This window comes from Urtica dioica, chromosome 8 (assembly GCF_054948205.1).
Source record: "Urtica dioica subsp. dioica isolate 48M chromosome 8, U.dioica_male_clone48M_v1_H2, whole genome shotgun sequence".
Lineage (NCBI taxonomy): Eukaryota > Viridiplantae > Streptophyta > Magnoliopsida > Rosales > Urticaceae > Urtica > Urtica dioica.
This window is the reverse complement of record NC_142763.1, coordinates 25,366,163-25,384,108: the sequence shown is the minus strand read 5'-3', so window position 1 is coordinate 25,384,108 and position 17,946 is coordinate 25,366,163. Positions and strand designations below refer to the sequence as shown.

Sequence of the window (17,946 nt, the reverse complement as noted above, 5' to 3'; positions counted from 1 at the left end):
AATACGTGACGTTGCTGTTGTTGATCCGAGAGATTGGCTAGTTCTCAATCAGCAAGTCGTTGAGACTGTCGAAAATATCATCCTCTCTTTTCATTGTAGCGATAGCCTCGTCTAGGTCTTTCTTCGCTGAAGCATGGCCTATCGAGCCAGGTTGATTCATCTTGAGCTGAAAAAAAAACCAGGATTCTGTAGTTGCAGGACCTGAAAGATAAACACACACACACGTACAGTAATATAAATGAACACACTGTGTTTTACTCACATAAAGAAATGGTGAGGAGAGAAATAAGTATATCTAAGATAATATTTGGGACAGTTTTCTTATCTGTTTTCTCTGAATAAAAACGTACAAGTGATAAGCTATTTATAAGAACACAACTTGAAAGCCCTATATTTCACTACAAGAAATACCACATTTAGCGACGAAACTATTAGCGACGACTTAATCGTCGCTAATAAATCGTCGCTAATCACCCTTTTAGCGACGATATTATCGTCGCTAATTTTTTGGGGCGAAAAATATTAAAGTCTGGCGGCAAAGATAATTAGCGACGAATTTATCGTCGCTAATTCTTTTTTGTCGTCGCTAAGTTCGCGGGAATATAATTAGCGACGATAAAATGTTCGCTAATTATTTGTGAATTCATTTAGCGACGATATTATCGTCGCTAATAATGTAGAATTAATTTCGACTTCTAAAGAGGGAAAAGTCCCTCCAATTTAATTAAAACGAAAACATTTAACGACGATATTATCGTCGCTAAATAGTTTTTTATCGTCGCTATACAATTAGCGACGAAATAATCGTTGCTAAATGTTTTCGAATTTCGACGAATTTTAAAGAGGGAAAAATCCCTCCCATTAAATTAAAACGAAATGATTTAGCGACGATAAAATCGTCGCAAAATATGTGAAATTTACTAATAGCGACGAACAAATCGTCGCTAAATGTCTGGCGATTTAAGTTCTTTTAGCGACGAAATGAAATCGTCGCTAAATGTCTGGCGATTTTTATCGTCGCTATACAATTAGCGACGAAATAATCGTCGCTAAATGTTTTCGAATTTCGACGAATTTTAAAGAGGGAAAAATCCCTCCCATTAAATTAAAACAAAATGATTTAGCGACGATAAAATCGTCGCTAAATATGTGAAATTTACTAATAGCGACGAATAAATCGTCGCTAAATGTCTGGTGATTTTAAGCTCTTTTAGCGACGAAATGAAATCATTTAGCGACGAAAAAATCGTCGGTAAATGTCTTTAAATACCAGATCGCGACCCAGCTTCCCCATTTCTCTTTCTTTAACCTAAATCGATTCTCTCTCTTTTTCTCTCTCCCGCCGTCGCCGTGCCCTCCTCCGCCGTGTGCCGCCGACGCCGACCTCGTCGTACCCGGTAACTCTCTCTCTCTCTCTCCTCACTTCTCTCTCTCTCCTCACATCTCTCTCCTTACCGGCCTCTCTCTCTCCCATTGCAGCTCCTCCGCCGCGCTCCGCCACTACTCCGCCGCTCCGCCGCCGACGCCGTAGCCACTTCCCCGCCGACGCCTTCCTTGGCCGCTTCCCATTCTCACTACTACAAATTAACATATTAGGTGCGGAAGGGTATTAGGTGCGACATGTCGCACCTAAGCACATATTAGGTGCGACATGTCGCACCAGATAGTCCTCCAAGCGACTAAAAATTTCGCTGATGATTAGTGCTATCCGGTGCGACTTTGTCGCACCCAATATGATCTTGTCACACCTGATAGTATTGGGTGCGACAGTTGTCGCACCTGATAGTATTGGGTGCGACAAATGTCGCACCTAATGGGTTTAAAAATTTAAAACGGTCATAAATTCCCCCCGAATATTTTTGGTTCTGGAATTTCACATTAGGTGCGACATTGTCGCACCTAATAGTCATATTAGGTGCGACACGTATGAGTATTATGTGCGACACTGTCGCACCTAATAGTTTTAGGGTATTTTAAATACCCGAGCGTCTTCTTCTTCGCCCAAACCGCCTCCCCTCTCTCTCTCTCTCCGACGCTCGTTCTTCTTCCTCCGTCGTGACCTCCCCCGCCGCCGTGACCTCCCCGCCACCGTGAGCCCTTCGTCGTCCTCCTCCAAGGTACGTGTCTCTCTCTCTCTCTCTCTCTCTCTCTCTCTCTCTCTCTCTCTCTCTCTCTTATTCTCTGTCTCTACGACTTGCAGGTCGTCCCCCGCGCCGCCCGTGACCACCTCGGCTCAGCCCGGTGTCCCCCGCCGCCCGTGACCTCCCAGCCCACCCGTCCCTGTCCAGCCCGCCCCTGTCAAGCTCGCCGTGACCAGCCCGCCCGTCCAGCCCGCCCCACGTCCAACTCGCCCGTCCAGCCCGCCCCTGTCCAGCTCGCCCGTCCAGCCCGCCCGTCCAGCCCGCCCCTGTCCAGCTCGCCCGTCCAGCCCGCCCCTGTCCAGCTCGCCCGTCCAACCCGCCCGTCCAGCCCGCCCGTCCAGCCCGCCGTGACCAGCCCGCCCCTGTCCAGCTCGCCATGACCAGCCCGCCCCACGTCCAGCTCCGACACCACTACCCCACGTACGTCCAGCTCCGCCGCCCCTGCCCCACGTCAAGCCACCGCCGCCCGTTGCTCCCCGGTACATCTCTTTCTTTTCTCTCTCTGTCTCTCTCTCTCTCACCTTTATCGTCATCTCACTCGGTCTCTTTGCAGGTTCGTCCCGCTCCCAAATACAAGCCCCGCTCGTCGACACCGCCGCTGCCCCCACCGTCGCAACTCGTGCCCGACCCCAATCAGCGAAGCTGCCCCCACCGCCGCTGCCCAGCCCGACACCGTGTTACCTCGTCATTGAAGGTGAGTGACAATATTTATATAACTGTTATATTTTAGATTGAAATTGAAAATTGAAATTGAAATTGAATTTGAAATGAATATATGTTTAAATTAGAATATAAAAATTTGAAATGAGTATATGTTTAAATTAGAATATTGAGTTAAATGGTTGAAATTAAAATTAATAAATGTTGAAATTGGAATGTTGAGTTAAATTGTTAAATGTTGAAATTAGAAAGTTGATTTGGAATATTGAAATTGATATTCGTTTGTTAGTATTTAGTATGTAATTATTGTTAAACATGTTACATTTAATGTAATTATTGAAAATTTATTGCGACCGAGCCACAGAGGCTCGGTTTAGTATTTAGTATGTTAATAAGATAGACCTGGTTGGTTATATATGTGTTTTTTTTTTAAATTGCAGATTTTGGTTAGTCAATATTTTAGGGGAAACTCTGCCAAATTTTCGGTAGAATAATAACTATATGTAATATAACGATTTCTAACCATTTTTTTCAAATTAATATATATTTTTCACAATTTCTCTTTCACTCTCACTAATTCGATCTCGAATCGTTCAAATGTTAACGAGTCACTCTCAATTTCCTAACAATTCATCACTCTCAATTTCATAACAATTCACTTTAAATTTCAAATATTCACTCTCAATTTTACCTCTTAGTTTTACCTCTCAATGTCAATAATTCACTCTTACAAAATGAATTCTAACGATTCATTTTTTTCTCCCAATTTCCCGTCTCATTCAGAAGAATGTCAAATCCAAGTAGGGATTGGATTACCGAGAACAATCGTTTGAGTTTGCAATATAAAACAGGGGTTAACGAGTTTATCCGCGTTGCAAGCAAACTCCCGAACGAAAACGGTCATTATCGTTGTCCTTGTAAGTCTTGCAATAACGTGAGATGTCTGGACATCGGGGTCGTAAAGAATCACCTTTTGAACAAGGGGTTTACCCCGGGATACACCGAATGGTATCATCACGGCGAACGTCGAATGGTAGAAGATGCCAGCGAGACTAACCAAAGAGGAGTCGGTGGATTGCACGATGCTCTCCATGATATAATGGATCACGAGGACTTCGACGATTTTACGGATCCGACTCCGAGTGAAGTGCGTGCAGATGAGCAAGTGGAAGATTTGTTCGCTGAGTTGGAAGCAGAATTGTACCCTGGGTGCAAAGAGTTTTGGTCTTTGTCGTTCTTGGTTTCGTTGATGCACATCAAAGTCACGAACTATTGGACGAACAAGTCGTTTACAGAATTGTTGCAGCTCTTGAGGAAGTCTCACCCAATTGGTAACCGAATTCCGGAAAAACACTACGAGGCAAAGGCGAAGTTGAAGCGTTTCGGCATGGGATACGATATGATCGACGCGTGCATCAACAATTGTGTGTTATTTCGAAAAGATCTCGAGAAAGCTGAAGTGTGCCCAATTTGCAATGAGAGCAGATGGAAGCCAACTGGGAAGAATGTATCACAAAAGATACTACGATACTTTCCCTTGAAAGATCGATTGAAGCGATTGTACGCTTCTCGACATACGTCGCTTGAGATGCAGTGTGTCACGACCCGCGTGCGACAGCTCGCGCACGAGCCGTGACCGACTGACTCTGAAACATTACAAACTCAAAATATAAATTAATAAATATTAATTAGTTGCGAAAATCCGGGGAAAATTTTTCGCTTTTAACTTAGAGTCTTATAGCGACTCCTATAGATTTATGTTCCGGAACAAATAAACAAACCCCCGGTCGAAACCCCATAGCCCATAGGTCAAGGCAATACGCGCTCGGTCTCGGTCTTCAACTTCATTTCCCGCTTACGAGCTTTTCCTTTATCTACATTACCAAGGGACATAAACTATGAGTCGAATGACTCAGTAAGTGGGAGTCTAGCTTAGGAAAGAAAAGCAGCTAATGCAAAACATGTGACGTGCAAACAGCAAACAAGAATGCAGGATGCAGCTATCACCTAGCAATGACTAATGAGCGCGCATCCTAGGATACTAGCCGTCCCGCAAGGTCATACACCCATCACTGCTATAACCTCCGGTCCGACTAGAGACTAGTTTCAGACTTCGAGCAGCAGTCGTCAACTAATCTAAGTTTTAACACCTGTCTGGGATCCACTAGTGGTACTTTCTTCATCAGGACGTCCGCGCCACTGGTCTCTGGCATAGTGAGCTCGCGAATTGCGACCATCACCCACTACTCCCCGGTGTGCTCAAGGCAGCTTCCGGTGAGTCTTCCAGCTAGCAACGAGCTCGCGATGCGCGACCATCACCCATTGCTTCGAGTACTCGGCTCACGGACCGACATAGCCCGCTCAGCACAAGTCGTGAACTTGTGAGTACCACCGACATGAGTTTTAGAGTTTGGGTACACTACAGCTAGCAGCGTACACGTTAAACTTATATACAGAAGAGCGTGACGGGATAAACCCCGAAAGAAAAATATTGTTTCCCTTTGAAGCTCGTTAAGTATTTTAAGTTGAAAGCTCGAAATGTGACTTTCGAACTCTCTACTCTCGATTGAATTTGAGAGTCTATCGCTCTTCCGTCCTCTCGATTCTAACCTACTTCCTAGAGTTAGAAGAGAAGTCTAACTATACACAAGCAAACGTGGCTGGTTCAAGTTAGCGTTTGAACCTAACGGGCGTACTCGAACTAAGTTTTCAAGCAAGAATGGCCGAAGCCTTAACTCTTTAGTTTATTCATTTTAGGCTTTCGCTTACTCTTGTTTACTAACAACAAATGCGCAAACAAGCAGGGTTATACCCTTGGTAAGTAGTTGACTTATGTCTCCTCACTTACCCGGAACTGTTCGACTGAAAGCTCGACGATTCCCGTAGATATCCTGCTTCACACGTTCCTCGAAGCACTTGATAACTCGTCGCAACATCGAAAGAACTAGCATCCGGAGTTGAATAATCGTTAGTTATTGGATTCGAGTTTACTTAAGAATGATAGGGTTCGTTGTCGGGATATGAGTTGGTTCGGAATTCGAGAATTTAATTTATTATTCCTCGGTTCTTCGGAAGTTAGATTTATTCAAGTCTCGCGTATTTTCGTACCGGGAGTGGTACGAAATCAAAGTTCAACAATTTAAACACGAGTCTCAAATAAATTCAATAATCCGAAAATAAAATAACCGAGAATTCCAAATGAATAATTAAATTAAATTCATAAACATAATTAAATAAATAATTATAAATTATTTATTTAAGTACTGAAAATACAACATAAAAAATTAAGAGTATTTAAACGCTATAAGCGATTTAAACTCACGAGTTAATCGAGCTTTATTCGATAACATCGAGCTTTATTCGATAACTCTTTCAACTCGATATCTTCAGAAACTGATCTCGTCGTTCTTGACTCGTCTGGTTCCCGTTCGTCCGTCAAGATCTGTAATTCAAACCTGGAACCCAAGGACGAGTTAACATCTTAAATTCCAAACTCTTATCAGTTTCAAAATCCAAATCCCGATATCACGATTCAAAACTCGAACCCATAACCAAATCAAACGAACTTAACACGAATCCAATTAACCGGAACGATCACAAAAACACTAACCCGAGGCTCAGGAATATCATTCCACAATCAGATTAAATCAGTCAAAAAGACACTAACGTTCACGGCCAAGCAAACACCCGACCAAACCAAACAAGCGGCCAACACACACAACCAAACAAACCACGGTCAAAACACATAACCAAACCAAAACTCAATACCAAAATCCAGAGCCAACGAGTTACATCATCACAGCCTCCTATGACCAACCATAATCAGAATCCTTAACAATCCAAAAATTCACACGGCCAAGATAGCAACATAACCAAAAATTCGTCCGTAAACCAAGTAAAAATTCCAACAGCCATATTCAACAAAAACCCAAACACTAATCGAACCATAGTACATCTCAGAATCATCAATCCAAACGCAGAAATCAAAAGCCCCAAAAATCAAAACCCTAGTTCATCATCAATTTTCGGCCAAAATCAAACAAACCCAGAAATCCGAACCCAATCTTCAAATTCGAGTTACAAACATCATCAATCGAGTCTAAGTAACTTATAAAACCAAACAATTTCACCGAAATCAATCCGAAACCACAAACCCCCAATTTCAAATCCAAACTCGGGTTCGATTTCCTTACCGAAATCCTCGTGAATCCGGAGTCCTTGACGTGCTATCTCTCTTTCCCGGCGTCTCTTTCTCGGGCGGCGGTCACGGTGATCTCGCGGCGGTGTCGCTTCGCTCGGCCGAGGCGCGCGCGATGGCTCGGGACCAGGTGACGTGCGAAGAAGAGAGAGAGGAAGGGGAAGAGCGAGAGATGGTGGCGGTGACGATGATACTCGGTGGCAAGAGTTTTATTGTTTGTTTTTTTTTTTCCTGTGTGCTTCGTTCGGCCGAGAGACGCAAGGGAGAAGAAGAAGAAAAAAAAGAAAGGATAGAGGAGAGAGAGAGAGAAACCGAGAATGAGAAAAAAAAAATGAGAGAGTGGGGTGGTGAGGTGGCAGCGAAAGAGAGAAAGAGAGAGGCTAGGTGGCGTTTTCTCAGCTTGCCACGCGTACACAAGGGGTCCAATTAAAGCTTGCCATGCTTCTCTCAAAACAACCCCAACTCCCAAATTCCTTTCAATCTCGTCCCTTAAACGTTGCACATAAGTCCTTTTAAAATAAAACCTCATAATTCTGTCCTTAATTAATTAAAAATAATCTTGAAAAATACCCGAGAAAATTATTATTATTTCCCGTTATCTTGAATATATTTAAGGGATTCCGGAATTTATTTTTACTCTTGAGATTTTTAAATCTCCGAGTATGTTTCGAATAATAATATCGGATTACTCGAATATTCTAATTCCGAAATTTCATCGACCTTAAATATTATCATTTTCCAAGATATTTAAAATTTAAGGACGTCTCATATGCAACAAGAATTTGAATTAAAACTCGTCCATTTTATTCAAATTCACAAGTCGAGCGTTTACAAAAGTTTATACATTACACTGTGGCATGAACGAGATCGCGTCAAAGAAGAAGGCGTTTTGCGACATCCTGCGGATGGTTCGACGTGGAAGAATCTAGATGAGAGATACCCAAATTTCGCTGCAGAGCCTCGTAACGTACGTCTGGGACTAGCTTCTGATGGGTTCAACCCGTTTGGGGAAATGAGTCTAGCGTATAGTATGTGGCCCGTGGTACTAACTGCGTACAACTTGCCACCTTGGTTGTGCATGAAAAAAGAGTATTTGCTGCTAACGCTTTTGATACCTGGACCGAGCTCACCTGGAAAAGACATGGACGTGTTTTTAGAACCACTAGTTGAAGAGCTGAAAGAATTGTGGGATAATGGATTTCAAGTGCAAGACGCGGCGAACGATGAAGTGTTTCGGTTGCGTGCCGTGCTTCTATGGACGATAAACGACTTTCCGGCTCGATCATATTTGTCGGGATGGAGTGGCCAAGGGTATCTTGCTTGCCCTACGTGCAACATTGAGACGCCATCTATGAAAATTAGGAACAGGATTGTCTACTATGACCATCGTCGATTCTTGCCTACGCCTCACCGATTGAGGAAAAGCACAGATCACTACGTAAATCGTCACGAGAAGCGCCTGAAACCTGTCAAGTTGACTGCTCAAGACATACTCGATCAGTTGAGTAGTGTGTCTTCCACGACAACCGGCAAGAATATCGGTAAACGAAAACGCGCTGAGTGCGAATTGAATTAGACCAAAAAGAGCATCTTCTATAAGTTGTCTTACTGGTCAGAATTGGAGTTGAAGCACAACATGGACGTCATGCATATAGAGAAGAACGTGTGCGAGAATCTTCTCGGGACGATGCTCAGCTTGGAAAAGAAGAACTATGATACGGAGAAGTCGAGATTTGCCTTGATGGACTTGAAAATCAAGTCTTCTATGCACTTGAGACAACAAAGGAATGGGTGGTACAAACCGCCAGCAGCGTACACGTTAACGCTTGAGCAGAGACACCGGTTTACCGAGTTCCTCCAATCTGTTAAATTCCCAGACGGGATCGCTGGAAATTTGAAGAAAAATGTAACTGCTGACGGGAAGCTCACAGGTTTGAAGTCGCACGATTGTCACGTGATCATGCAGAGACTGTTGGCTGATGGTATTCGCCCTTTTGTGCCAAAACCGATACAAGAGACGATATCAGAGCTCTGCAACTTTTTCAAGTTGATCAGTTCTAGAACCCTGAGAGTGGACGGTCTCGAAAAAGCGCAAGATTCAATCATTGAGATATTGTGTAAGCTTGAGATGATATTTCCCCCAGCTTTTTTCACGATCAGGGTTCACGTGACAATTCATCTACCAGATGAAGCGTTGTGTGGCGGTCCGGTGCATATGCGATGGATGTACCCAATTGAGAGATACCTTGGAACGTTAAAACAAATTTGTCAAAAATAGAGCTAGACCCGAAGGCTCCATTGCGGAAGCGTACGTTGTAGAAGAGGCATTGACATTTGTTGCAAGGTATCTCGAAGATAAGAAAACTGTCGATGAAGTTCAAGTGCGGGAACTTAGTGTTTTTCGATCTGAAAACGGTGTGCCTTACGGGATGATGAAGCCGATAGTTTTAGACGACGACCAAAAAGAGAAGGCGGAGTGGTACATTTGTACCAATTGTCCAGAAATCGATCCGTATTTGATGTAAGGGAATCTTTCATTTAAATATGTACATAATCTAGGTCATTGATTTACATCTAATTACGTAATGTTAACAGTTAGCATTTGGAACTTATACAAAATAACTCTGAAGCGGGAACTGCAGATTCTGATCTCGAAGCAATGCACAGAAAAAAATTCAAAATTTGGTTTGCGAAAAAGGTAAACTGCTGAAGAGGTGGATGAAGAAGATGAGGCGCTTGCCGTTTTTGAGGGAGACGATGTTGCTGTCGATACTAACATTACATCGAGTGACAACGATGAATGACTAACACCATGTAATAACCGTAGTCGTCGAATAGTAATTACATAGTAATTAAAAATACTTACAATTCATTTTGCAGGATGTCTACTTCAGGTCAGGACCCATCAGGAGGAGAGCGTGACCCCCCGTAGATGCCGAGGAAGAAGCGGGGACCAACGACTGGCGTCGTTTCTGCGAGAGCTCGTGTTGGGACCCCTGGAGCGAACACAGTTCGCTACGATCAGAATGCGCAGGCGTTCTACCAAGACGTCAGGGAGCAAAATCCATTGATCGGGACGTTCCAAAACCGATTAGGAAACCTGATCAAGAGTACCATTCCAGTCGACCTCCCAGACTGGAACCATGTGCCTGCGCAGAGTGTGGCAGCTCTTATGAACTCGATTCATAACGAGTATCACTTCGTTTATGAACATCCCGAGAGTGGCGAGCTTGTGCCTGCAGATCCTATTCGCAACGAGATTGATATGGCTATCATTCGCGATGCGAAGAGGATGCGCCGTGGCCAGAAGTCGAGGTTGTCGCAGCTCTTCTTCAAGACATTTTGCGGGAGTAAGGATCTCGCTAAAAACGAAACTCCCGAAGGCTATAACCAGGAAGCCTGGTTGAAAGCAATAGAGACGTTCGAATCGCCGGAGCATAAGGTATGAGTTGAACTTCCGATGGTTATTCGAATTTCTTAAAATTAAACTTAACGAATTTATGTCTTGCAGGCGAAATCTCTCCGCAACCGGGAAAATTCGAAGAAGAAGAAGACGGAGGCGAGACAAGGGTCGCTTAGTTTTTTTGGTCATCGCTCGAGGAACGTAAGTCTCCTAATATTAATATGCAATATAAATGTGATTCATATTTTAATGTTGAAAAATTACAGCGAAGAGAAGATGGGAGTATAGGCTTGGCTTTAGCGATATGGTTAGAAAAACACCAGGACGCTAAGGGATCGTGGACGACGGACTTCGCGAAGACGCAATACGTAAGTTAATTTTTTTATTTACTATATTTAATTACTTTATTTCTTTTTATCTGATAATTTTTTTGTGGTTTTATTTTGAAGGATCAAGTCACCGCCCAGACGATAGATATTTTGCGGCAAGCGGAAACGTCGTGATCTCCCAAGAAGATGCGGAGATGTACGCGATGCGCGATGTTTTGGGAGTGCGCAGAGACTGGGAAGTCGGTTTAGGGCCTTCGATCCCAAGGTCATCGTTGGGTGTTGCCCAAACGCTAGATGGAGGCTCGTCAAGTTCGTCATCTCAGACCGATCCATTGGTTGCCGAGATGCGAGCTCAGATGGATGCCCAACAAGCCGAGCTGCAAGTGATGCGGCAACAGATCGCCTTCCTCAGCCAGCAGCACAACCAGCCTCCCACGACTCCTTAACCTCCGCCTGCATCGCAACCAGGTGGGACGGATCAGCAGACGCCAGGTTCCACGCCAGGTTCTATGCCTGGTTCTATGGATTTCTTGCGAGACCGTCCTTACGGAAGCGGCGGAACGAGCGGCAGCGCGTCAGGCAGCGGTGGACGAGGACGCGGAAGCGGTTCTCGAAGTTCTGGCAACTTATTCGGTAGAGGAAATTCTACTATCGATAAGTTTTATAGGAAAAAAAATTAGGAATTCATTTTTTTCGCTTTTTTTGGAAAGAATTTGTATTTTTAATTGAGAATTCTATTTTCAGAATATTATTTCTAATTCATTTAGAATTTTGTTAATTAATTTTTATTTAATTTTAAATGAATTTTAATTTACTTTTTTAATTTTGTATTTTTTTTTTAATTTAAAAACATATTCGGTGCGACATTGTCGCACCGAATACCATGGCGGGAACGCCATTTGGTGCGACAATGTCGCACCCGATATGAATTTACCCGCCAATTTATAAAATTTGGCAGGAAAATCACTTGGACATTAGGTGCGACAATGTCGCACCTAAACGTGTCGCACCTAAAGGGGTACTTATTAGGTGCGACATGTCGCACCTAATACCTTCTGCGACGGGGTATCCGGTGCGACGCTGTCGCACCTAATAAACTTTTAGGTGCGACATTTGAGGCATTGGGTGCGACATTCGTCGCACCGGATAACGTATTTTGTCCTAGTGTCTCTGGCCGCGCGCTCTCCCTCCCCGTACGTGATCGGTAAGTTTTTTTTAAAACTTTATATATATATATATATATATATATATGTATATATATAAATATTAGTTAGTTATAGGATTAATTAATATATTAGTTATTTATATATATAGAACTTTAGTTATATATTAGTTATAAATTTATTTTAATTAGTTATATTTACATAATTTATATTTTTAGAATTATATATTTGTTATAAAGTTTATAAATATTTAAATTAGTTTTGTTTACACAAATATTTAAATTAGTTATAAATTTTAATATTAGTTATAAATATTTATATTTGGTTAAATTATGTAAAAACATGTAAAAACAATTAGTTAGTTTATGTAAATTAAATGGAATTGTATTTAATTGTTGTTAGAAATGATTAAAAATGTGATGGATTATGAATTTTAATAATCGAACCACTGAGGTTGGATTTATTGTTAGTTTTAGGATGTTTCTATGCAGGTTTTAAAGTTAGGATGTAATGCATATATAAAAGAATGTATGCGACAATGTTCTGGGTACCTTGCTGAACATCGAGGGGAAGACGAAAGACACAGATAAGGCGCGGTTGACTTTGGCGGACTAGAACATAAGGCACGAGCTTCATTTGTACCAAGAAGGAGATAGATGGATGAAACCACCTTCGTCATACACTCTGACACCTTCAGAACGGAAGCGGTTTACTGAGTTCTTGAGATCTGTCACATTTCCCGTTGGTTTTGCGGGGAATTTGAAGAAGAATGTTACCGCGGATGGGAGGTTGACGAGTTTGAAGTCTCACGATTGTCACGTGATTATGCAGCGCCTATTGGCTCCTGCTATTCGTCCTTTTCTGGCTGTTCTAAATCATTACGAATGCATAACTAACTAAATATAACGTTTTTCATTTACTTACTAAATTAACTGATTTAAATCATTACGAATGCATACCTAAATAAATTTTGTTTTGAATTTCAGATGGTTGCGGCTACATGAGCTGGAGGCAGCGGAGGCGGGGATGACTTCTTAGCACGTCTCCCGAATTATTTCCAGTCGGCGCCCGTACGTGATGGCGTCGAAGAAGAAGACGAGGATATCGAACCGGCCGTGCGTGGGCCGACGGTCGGGCTTCGATCTGAGCGTGCACGGCGCCCCGGGGTGAAGGAAGTCGTTATTTATAACGAGGAGTTTCAGTCGTTCTTGCAGCCATAGCGCGAGATGGATCCGGATCTTGCGACGTTCGTGAACACGCTCGGGTTGGTCGTCCGAGACAAGATCTCGCCTACGGTCCCAAGGTGGACGAATGCGAACGTGGGGCCGGCGAAGGAGGCCGAGATCCGAGCAGCGATTCGAGACAAGTACGACATTCGAGTCGATGGTGATGCAACCGGGAAGAAGAAGGCGATTGTCGATGCGGCAATCATTCGAGACGCGAAGACTCGTCTTCGCGATTGGAGGCATACCTTGCGGTCATGTTTCGACATCGACTGCAAGAGCAGCGTACAGGTGGCGCGGTCGCTGAAACCGAGGACCGTTAAGCTCGACACCGAATGGGAGACGCTGATACAACGATATACGAGCGATGAGTTTAAGGTAATCAAATCATTTACGTTAAATACGTGTTTACCCTTTTATTAAACGATTTGTTATTTACGTGTACGTTTACTTATATTACAGGCCATTCAAGCGAAGAACAAGGCGAATCACGCGAAGAAGAAGACGAAGACTCGATAGGGGACGATTGGGTTCTCGACCCACCGCATGAAGAACGTAAGTTTTATGTTTATATGATACATCAAATCGTTAAAATTATCTAACACTTGAAGTTTTGTTTACATGCATAAGAACGCCGAGACAGGCGCTTTCGAGAGCTTGTTTGCGAACTACAAGCGCCAACATCAGTCCGACAAGTCCGAATGGCTGACTCCTGAAGCCTCCGCACGTTATGTAAGTTTACATTTATTTTTCTTATTTTTCGATTAATATATACTAACTAGTTAATTATATCAGGATCGACTGGTCGATAGGTTCAACACGTTGCGAGTGGAGGCTGAGCAACAATGAGCGGAGATTGATATTTCCGTCCTAGAGCAGCAGGCGATCCGCGATATTATGGGTTCGCGGACTGATCACTTGACCGGCGTTGGACGTTTGGTGCCACATGGAACACGGATGGCGGCTGAAGTCGCCGAAGTCTACGGTTCAGAGGCTGGGACGTCGCAACCAGGATATATCTCGCAGGAGGTGTTGACATCGACCCTCGCCGAGGCAATACAGAGTCCGGTGCCCGGCCTTAACCGGAGCTCGTTTATGCCTCAATTTCCGCAGAGTTCGCAGCACGCTCCGTCATCCCACAACCAGCAGACTCCGACGGCCGGCGTCCACACTCCGACGGGCGGCCAGCAGAGGACTCCCGACGCTAGCCAGCAGACGACGCCCGGCGGACCAAGTCAGTCTACTCCGACGCCGCAGCCTGCAGAACTTCAGCGCCAGCAGAAGAGCGTTTCACGTCGAGGAGGGGGAAAACGAGGGGCGGGACGACAAAGCAAACGTCGCGACTAGTGTTTTATTAGATATTTTGTGTATAGTAGATTATTATTTACATATTTCTCGATAACCGAAAACGTATGTAACCGGATTTTATATATTTCTTGATTTGGATAATATAATTTAGTTTTTATTTGATTTTTCATTTTAGAATTTCATAAACAAAAAACCATAAAAAATAAATAATTAACGACGAAAAAAATAAAATAATAATAATAATAATTAGCGACGACAAAGTCGTCGCTAATTATTATTACACACAAGGTATTAGCGACGACTTTGTCGTCGCTAATTCACGCGGGAAATTTACCCGTGCTAATTAGCGACGAAAAAGTCGTCGCTAATTATCTGTTTCAAAATGAAAAAAAACTTCTCGTCACAACATTTAGGGACGACATTATCGTCGCTAATATCATCGGTAAATATTTAGCGACGATTAAATCGTCGCTAAATATATTTAGGCACGGACATTTAGCGACGATAAGAATCGTCGCTAAATACATTTAGCGACGAATATCGGGTTATTACCGACGAAAAAAATCGTCGGTAATTGTTGTAGTGTTTGCTCCATGATCTTCACAACACGTGAGATCATTTCCACTAACTCCACACACACACTAACATCTTGTAAAACTTCCTAAAGACTAGGTCCTGAAGTAAAGTAACGTTCACAAGCCAAGCGTATTTTATTTAAAAACAAACAAGCAGTAAAAACAATAAAAATAACATCTTGACCAAGTCAAGATTACACCTCACAGATTCATTTGAAAGTATGAATAACAATGTGCGAGCGTGAAAAAATAAGTCAAGAGTAGATGAAATGATTGATTCACATTTGACAAGATTTTGAATAAAACAGCCTTTTTTTCTCTCTCTCTCTCTCTCTTTGGAATTATGACAAGATATTGTACCACATGTTGAAAGATAATTAAATCCCCATCGGCGTAGGTTGGAACTGGTCCGGGATCATCATCAGTTTGAAGAAGAATATTTATATTTTCAGAACTGCACTTCGGAGATGAAGCAAAGAGGAGATCCACATCGGCGAGAATCGTAAGAACGAGGAGCGAAAGTAAGATATGATGACCTTGAAAGTCACTTGTGGCCATTGAGCTAACCGCCTGAGAAAACAGATTAGCAATTCTGTATATTTTAATTACGAAAGGTGTGGTTTATCAGAAAAATCATAAAATCAGAACACATTATAACCGAAGATAGATCTAATAAAACTGCATTCAAAATACCAACAATTCGTTCAGAGGAATACAAAACTTGGGCCCAACAATAACCGCAAATCAGTCTGCAAAATATTTGAATCGGTAATTTATTTGATCGACCGAAATCCTAATCCAAATGTATGATTAGGTTTAGAGAATTAGGACTTAGGCGTAGGCATAACATAGTGTATGTGATATTATATTGGCTTTTGGAGTGAGAGAAGTTTGAAATAAATGTATGATTAGATTTAGAGAATTAGTACTTAGCGCAGCTTATGATATTATACTGGCCTTTGGAGCGACTGAAGTTTGAAGTAAAAATTTAAAAGGAAAGCTATTACGTAGACAAGTTCTTAGAGAATTATGTCTTAGGCGTAGCCATAATATAGTGTATGCTATGATATTATATTGGCTTTTGGAGTAAGAGAAGTTTGAAGTAAAAATTTAAAAGGGAAACTGTTAAGTAGACAAGTTCATGATTAAGTTAAGAGAATTAGGACTTAGGCGTATCCATAATATAGTGTATGTGATATTATATTGGCTTTTGGAGTGAGAGAAGTTTGAAGTAAAAATTTAAAAGCGAAGCTATTACGTAGACAAGTTCATAATTAAGTTTAGAGAATTAGGCCGTAGCTAACATAATGTATGTTAAGGTATTTATTTAGAGATTCACATGTGGTGCAATGTGTGACCAAACAGATAGAAACTTACGGTTACTCTGTCTCTGTGCATGGATAATCTCCAACCAAATTATAATGACCCAACTAAATAGCTTTCATGAAAAAAAATATACCATGTTATTTTAGTGTCATTCAAACATCTCTTTAACTTTCTAACTACGCAAAATGTGTGAATTATATAGTCACACAATGTCTATTTTAATCACAATATTTTTTTTTCCTGAGACTAAAAACATATTCTTACTCACAAATAACCATACCTTCGTTCACAAACAAATCTACTACTGAAAAGTATATACTCATAATTTTACTATTATGATTACAATTATTTGCGGCGTGATATATTATAGTGCCAATAAGATTAACCCCTATTCATTATTCAATTCCTTGCAAATTAATTTACTAGTTACTCAAAATAATTAACATTTTTAATTCATTGGCATTCAGATTAACCACTACCTACGATTCATGCCATTGTAGTACTGCATCGGAATTCTATTTGTTTCAACTTCTTTTTCTTTTTATTTTATTTTATTTTAATTTTTTCGAGTGTAGTTCAACATTAGTGTTTCAATTCGATAATCCTTTTAATCATACACAATTTTAAAGTCTCCTTCAGTTTTCTTCAGTGTTGAAAGTGAATCTACCCATAAACTCAAAGCCTAACAAGTTAATGATTTTTCTAAATAATTAGAGGTCTATTTCTTAGTACAATAAATATATAAATATCATTCTTAAGACATGACACCCTTAATTTATTTTTTTTTTTTTTTTTATAAAACATTCTACCACTGTTAAAAAAAATGGCTTTTTATACCAATTGGGCTGAAAAAAAAATTGATTAACATAATTAAAACCAATGATTGAAATGCCGACGACCGATTTCATGCCGATGGCCTAAAAAACGGAAATTACGGTGATCGATGGGAATTACGACGGAAAAATGTGGAAATTTGCTTAAAAAAATGCCGACGAAAGTTGCGGTGCCGACGGAAATTTCGATAAAACACGAAAATGCCGACGAAAATAATTTGCATAATTATTAATATATCAAATAAATTAGTTTCAAACACACACATAATAAGTTTAAACTTCAAATTCAAGTCTCCAACACACGTAATAACTCCACACATCATAAAAAAAAACATAAACAAAAGGTTCAAAATACTTAATAGGTTCAAAAACAAAGATAAATTAAATTCAAAAAACATACTAAGTTCAACATAGATAAAAAGACCCAATAGTAGGTTGAGTGGCGGTGGGGTTGATAGTAACCCGATTCGTGCTTGGAGATCACAATAGTCAGCCCATTAAAATAAATTCGGATTCTATAAAAACAACAAGAAATTCTAACTTTGAAATCTAAATCTCAAACATGAAATAAATTAGGGTTCTATAAAAAAACAACAAGAGAAATTGTCTCATTTACCACCAATTTCATAATATTTTCCCAATTTCCACAAAAAAAACTAATTTGGTCCAAAATGCCACCGATATGTCAAAAATGTTGACATCTAATAGTGAATGGCGAAATTAAATGTCAACATTGTTGACATAGATAGTGACATTTTGGGCCAAATTAGTCTTTTGGTGGAAAGTG

At 41.3% G+C, this 17,946-nt stretch overlaps 1 long non-coding RNA gene across 1 annotated transcript; it reads right to left on the bottom strand.

The window, feature by feature from the left end:
• Window positions 1–5,680: 5,680 nt before the first annotated feature.
• LOC149388635 (uncharacterized) lies at window positions 5,681–7,185 on the bottom strand. The gene is made up of 3 exons (XR_016300605.1): window positions 6,995–7,185; window positions 6,124–6,256; window positions 5,681–5,745 (listed from the first exon to the last, which is right to left on the bottom strand). It is a non-coding gene; the product is annotated as an uncharacterized LOC149388635 (long non-coding RNA).
• Window positions 7,186–17,946: the final 10,761 nt, after the last annotated feature.